The sequence below is a fragment of the Bison bison genome, unplaced genomic scaffold, assembly GCF_000754665.1.
Source record: "Bison bison bison isolate TAMUID 2011002044 unplaced genomic scaffold, Bison_UMD1.0 scf7180017864182, whole genome shotgun sequence".
Taxonomy (NCBI): domain Eukaryota; kingdom Metazoa; phylum Chordata; class Mammalia; order Artiodactyla; family Bovidae; genus Bison; species Bison bison.
In genome coordinates this window covers 613369-620094 of record NW_011494754.1, presented here as the reverse complement: position 1 = coordinate 620094, position 6726 = coordinate 613369, and the positions used below count along the sequence as shown (strand labels likewise).

Genomic DNA, 6726 nt, shown 5'->3' with positions numbered 1-6726 from the left:
GAGAAATCATTTATTTACCTTTTAAGAGTCATTTGTGACAGGAAAATATCTTTAAATAAATAAGCCTTCATCAAAAATGTGGGGAAGGTGATTATCTCTTTGTTGGTCTTATAGGTTTTCATTTTTTTTTAATGTCCTACTTCTTCCTGTTTTTTCTTTACATAATTTTGGGGTACACTCTTAGATCTGCATTTCCTGTTTAGTTCCTATTCTCTGTCATTGACTTGATATATTTTAGAAGCTGGAATATGATGCGTTTGCTCAGTGCATCCATCTGGCTATAAAGCTAGAGTATTCAGTTTTGTGATATCTCATTTTTCTGGGGACAGTTTGATGTCACTTCTTATGTTATTATTGTAAACTTTGTGTTGTTAGTATATTTCTCATTTTACCATTCAAATAGTTGTATACACCTCTGTATTCAGTATGTTTTCATTCTCCATATTTAGTGTTTTTATGTTTTACTAATATACTCATTTTTAGTAATTTCTTATAATCCAAGAGGGTGTTGGTGAGACTGGGTTTGGTCTACTTATGTGCCCAAATGTTTCTACATCAGCTTCTGATTTTAGTAATTTTTCATTATAGCCATCGTAAAGGAATCATGAGTGCATGCTAAGTTGCTTCAGTCATGTCTGACTCTTTGTGGCCCCATGGACTGCAGCCCACCAGACTCCTCTCCTCTGTCCATGGGACCTTCCAGACAATAATTCTAGAGTGGGTTGCTATTTCCTTCTCTAGGGGATCTTCCCGACCCAGAGATTGAACCTGGCTCTTCGGCATTGGCAGGCAAATTCTTTACCACTGAGCCACCTGGGCTTCCATATAAACTATTGTTATCATCTTTTAAAATCTGTGAATAAAATAGTTAAATGCCTTCCAGATAAAACCTTACGATATACAAGGAGACTGGCAAAAAAAAGCCTAAAATATATCTTAGATTTCAAGTAACATTCTAGTGTAACTAAAGATGATAAATAATTTTCCATTTAACTGTATAAATATATAAATATATTTCGTCTATGTGGAGGGAATTGCACCAAGTTTTTTAAAAATTGCTTGTCTAGTATAAAACATTAATAAGTATTTTAAATTTTGTTTACATTTTGAGGCAATAGACACTATGTTATCATAGGGTAATTATTCTAGAAAGCTCTTTGCTGTTGTTTAGTCACTAAGTCATGTCTGACTCTTTTGGGACACCATAGACTGCAGCCTGCCAGGCTTCTCTGTCCATGGGATTTCCCAGCTTAGGCTAACCCTAAAAGAAAAGGAGTTTAATAGGAAAAATATTTGAATTAAAAATTAACTCTACATATCATGTTTCCAGCCAAAATTATCTGGTTCTGTGTGAGTTGGAAAGGGATATAGGGAACATGAGTTAGTAAAATGTGTGTTGTTGAGTTTAGAAGTTTATGTGGTTTTGGATGATGAAGTATTGGTTAAGAAAGATTGGCTTAGCTCCTGTAAGGATGGTTTTAAATTGTATAAGTTTGGTTTTTGTTTGATGATTAATTTGCTTTTGTTACTTGAAAGGAAAAGAAGTTGTTCTCCTTAAGTAAAGTGGGTGGGGTGAGGGTGGGGGAATAGGATCATTTTTTAAAATTTAATTTTATTGAGATACAGTTTTTAAAATTTAATTTTACTGAGATACAATTGATTTAACATTGTATTAGCTTTAGGGATACAACCTAATGATTCAATATATGTATATATTGTGGGATCATTATCACAGGTTTAGTTGACATCATCTCCACATATAGTTATAATTTTTTTCCTTGTGATGAGAACTTTTACAATCTATTCTGTTAGCAACTTTCAAATATGCAATTCAGTATTGTTAACCATAGTCACTATGCTCTCTCTACTTTGTATCACCAGGACTTATAACTGGAAGTTTGTTTGTACTTAAAAAAAAAACACCCCAGATGCATGACCACCATGAGGACCACAGGGCAAGGCATAGCCAGTCCTGAGTTGCTTTCATTTTCTAGGAACGGTCTGGTTGCCATGACACAGAAAGAGGCAGGAGTAGATAGAGATCTCTTTGTCCTTCACTCTAAGGATGATCCAAGTTAGAAGGGCGGTATTTTCTTGATTCAGGTGGCTGGGAGGCAAGCAGGTAGGGTCATTCCTGCCATAAGCGCCTGTTGAATCCTAGGACCAGAAACAGGGCCTGTGGTGTGGAGTATCTTGTTGAGACAAGGCCAGAGCTCTCGATAAAGAAAACAAATACTTGGGCAGAATTTTTAAGCCATAAAAATAGCATTTTTTTCCAGTTCTAAAAATTATGTCTTTAATCATTGTTTTAACAAGGCTAATGAATTGGTAAGTAGCCAAAAACCAGAGCTAAGTTTGGTGTTGTTTAATGAAAAAGAACATTTTTGTGTAGAAAGTGCAAGTCAATGGATTTTGTGCTGTAAAGATTTCCTTTCTACTCTCAGCCTAACCTTTGGGTCTAAGCCACCCAAAGATACTCCCGTTTTCACAGTGGCAATTAACCCCAGGTGCAAGGATCAGTATTCTAAAGAAAATCAACTTGCTAAGCTCTGGAATTCTTACCCTGAACCTGTGAGTGGTACAAACTCACAGCTGATTGGAAAAGAGTAGAGCATTAGATTTACCTTTTTAAATTGTATGTACTTCCACCTTTCATAATCAAAGAAACAAATCATTTTTGTTTATCATTGACATCTACCACCAAATATTTCAACTTGTGATCCTTGTGTAGTGCCACTGGGGGGAAAAAAAAATGAAGTATGTACTGTAAAGGCAGAGACCTTGAATTGGTGATGCTTTTCTAAATGAGCCTGTACATTTTCTTTGGCAGCATTTAGATAGATCTTAAGTGATCCAGGAAGTTGGGACACAAGAAAAACTGTTGGATAGAAAATTCTCAGAAGCATCTAAGTGCAAGCCTACAACCTTTCCACCATGGAATTATACGTTCCTGGCAGGTAGAAATTGTGCCACACATGGAGCTAGAGCACTGCTGAATGTGACTGCTCTGGGAGATGCTGTAACTTTATTACCTACAATGTTTGTTTGTAGCCCCCAGCCCTGAGATATTCCCCCCAGGACATTCCAAAGTAACTGCCTCATCACCAGCCTTCTGCTTATAGTTAAGAGACTGTTAACAGATCCTGGCATTTTCTGTTTGTGATGTTCATGATATCTACTACATCTATTTTTGAACATTTCTTTAACAGACATAGTGGAGATTCTGGGCATCTCTCACTCTTTTTTTTTCCCCCTCTTCCTGGGTATCTTTATGTTGTCTTCCATTTCTCCTTGGTCCAAAAGTCAGTTCATTTCAGTGTGTAAGTCTCTTTAAAGAACCAATAGTTATCATCACACTAGGGAAGGTTCAGAGCTGTAAATTAAACGTTGGAATGCATATTATAGTTTAAGGATTGTCTTCATGGAGATGGAAGCAATGATTGATCTCTTAGAAGGAATTTCTTCACTTAGTCAACACCTATTAAACTTACACTTTGAGGGCTGAAATAGAGATTGAATGACTTGATGAGGCCTGTTGTCTGTGGGGAGGATGACTGAGAGCTTCTAATCAATCTTAACTTCATAAAATCGAAGAAAAAGGCTGTTTAAACAAAATGGCAGAAAGAAGAATCATTTCTTAAAACTCAGTCTCTAAATAATTCATTTTTTTCCTTTTAACTAGAAAGAAATGAAGAGATAATTTAGTTTACCTGGTGGGGAGGAGGGACGGGTAGAACAAGAACTATAGAATAACTTGAAGAATTTTTCAACCTGTGTCCATTCTCATAGTCCCAGAGATTCTGATAACCCTTTAACTCCAGAATCACATGACTTGAAAAATCTTCCTATTTATTTATTTTGTACTCACCTAGCACCTGTGACATGCTAGGCACTGAACTCCTTATTAATAGTAGCCAGCTTAATTCTCACGACAGCCTGTGAATGATAGGTGGTGTTAATATCTTCTGTTTAACAGATGAGGAGGCTTAGGCATGAAAACATTAACTTGGTCGAGGTGATCTAAGGTCACCCTGGAGCAGGCCATGTGGGATTGCACGTTCAACCAATCTGTTGTAATCTATATATTGATTTCATATCTATATTTCTCACAATCAGAATTAAATTCCAAGCTAGATTTAAATAGACTGCATTGTTTTATACAAAATATCTGCTTACTGATTCTATACTAAATTAATATGTGAACAGAAACAGTGAAAAATGTGTGTCATTTCACCATAAATGTAAGCTTATAGTTTTTAAACATTACTGGAAACAACTGTGTCAAAAATCTGACTCTCAGTTGTTATCCAGTTGTAAGAAATGAATCTGTGCACTTTTGGCTTACCTTGAACATTCTGTGCCTCGCCATGTGTAATTTTGTTGGTGACAGTGATTAATTAGTTTTCCTATATGCGCCTTATCATTTCAGCACACACGCCTTGTGTGTTAAGCTGAAAAGTGTATTTACTTAGAATCTTTATTGTCCGTAGACCATCTGTTCTTTCCCTGCCATCAGGTCCTCTTAGGAAATCACTACTTCCCATCGTATTTTTCAACTGTGTTGTCATTGGCCTTTGGGGGTATTGAGGGATACAGTTCTCCTTCTACTGATTGGCAGTCTCTACATATTTAATTTGTTGCTATATATAGTTTCCTACCTTAAAAAATTGCAGAAGTTTTAGGTTTCAGATGATGTGCCAAGTGGTGAAGAGCCAGTGTCTTCTCCTTAGGCAGAACTAGCTCACTAATTGTATGTGCTTCTTTCAATTATTTTAATGAGTGTCATACGCATTTTAAATCAAAATATATTCATACAGAGGAACAGGTAGTCTGCTTACTGCTCTTTCCTAGGAAAACAATTTTAAAAGGCTTGAATTGTTACAGAATACATCTTGTGAATCCTTGCTCCAATGACAAAATGGCAATTATTTTCCCTTAACATTCAGCCTCAAATATCCATATATAATTTTAAGCTTTTTAGCATAGATTAATATTCAATGAATATCCATTTGTCTTGGTCAACATGCCATTTTGTTTTTAAGCAAATCACCTCATTTTCATGTACCTGCAGTTGTTAATTGAACTAATCCATTAGCAGTGTTGCCAAGCACAGACTATTAAGTCAATATCTCATTTAAAATTAGTTGCTCTGATGTTGTGCACAGAAGGTCGTTCAAGTCCTAGTTGTTTCCTTTTATAATTTTACTTTATTCTGTCCTTTTCATAGTGATACCACTTTGGGGAAATGGAGGCTTAGCTTTTTAACTACTAGAAGGCAATGTATGAAAACCTCTTAATTTCCAGACTTTAAACTTCAGCACTGTGATACCATTTGTGGTAGTGGTGGTGGTGGTTTAGTGGCTAAGTTGTGTCCGACTGTTGTGACCGCATGAACTGTAGACCACCAGGCTCCTCTGCCATGGGGTTCTCCAGGCAAGAATACTGGAGTGGGTTGCCATTTCCTTCTCCAGGGGATCTTCCCGACCCAGGAATTGAACCTGGGTCTCCTGCATTGCAGGCAGATTCTTTCCCAACTGAGCTATCTGTATAATCCAGCTAAAATATATGTTTCTTAAAGTTTCTAGTAGTTTTTGGGGGGACAACCCTTTGAGGAAATGCCAGAAGCACATTCTAGATCTCATTCCTTCAGGCCTGAGGTCTAGAAGGGCCTGCACAGAGATACAGGTGTGGTGCCTCGGAGGGTCTCTGTAGACTCGGCCCCTTTGTTTCCTATTGTTTTGGGTCTTACAGCATTGCTTTTACTGTGGTGCTTCCGCATCATGTCAGTGACTTTCATGAAGGGCAGCTTTAATAAATACCCCTGTAAAACTCATTACCTCATGTGCTCTTTATACCATCTGTACCACTGTTGCGGGCACTGTTCAGTTTCATCCTGATACCTTGTTGCACATCTATGCAGAAGAAATTGCAGGTCTTTGTCAAGAGGAGTGAAAACCCGGAGCCATTAGTTTGCTGTGTTGGATAGGCGCAGTGAATTTTGCTATGACTTGTGCCTGCCTTTTGCTCTGTAAGTTGAGAGACTCAGAGCCCAGTGTGTGTTGACCTATTTAAAAGGGTTCTGAGCCTAAAGAAGTATAGGTTGTTGTATTCAACCTTAATTCTGGCTTCATTTTCTCCTTTCTTTATCCTAGTTTACTCATTAAAAACATGGAGCCTCCCTGGTGTGGTCCAGTCACTAAGAATCTGCGCTTCCATTGCAAGGGGGCACATGTTCAATCTCTGGTCGGGGAACTAAGATCCCATATGCTGCTACAGCCAAGAAATAAAAGCAAAGCAACTACAAAAAAAAAAAACAAAAAAAAAACAAAAAAAAAACCAACAACTTGCTGTTCTGCATGAGCCTCAGCTCCCTTTTGGATTGAGGTGAAGTGAAGTCACTCAGTCGTGTCTGACTCTTGGCGACCCCATGGACTGTAGCCTACCAGGCTCCTCCATCCATGGGATTTTCCAGGCAAAAGTACTGGAGTGGGGTGCCATTTCCTTCTCCAGGATTGAGGTGGCTTTCCATTAACACAGTGAAATGTGAGATATGGTAGGAAAGGGCTCTGATAGGAATGTGCAGGTTGCTATGGAAGCACAGAAAAGGGGTGCCCCGCCCAGCTTGGGGGAGGGGTGTTGTCAAGGAAGGTTTCCAGGAGGAATTTCTAAGCATCATGCTTGGCACATAATAGGCCCTTAGTAACTGGTGATATAATAAGAGATGGT

General features: G+C 38.0%; 1 protein-coding gene across 3 annotated transcripts in view; it reads left to right on the top strand.

Annotated features, from left to right (window-relative positions):
• The window catches only part of LRRC16A (leucine rich repeat containing 16A), a 307036-nt gene that overhangs the window by 260558 nt on the left and 39752 nt on the right, over positions 1–6726 (top strand). The window lies entirely within an intron of this gene.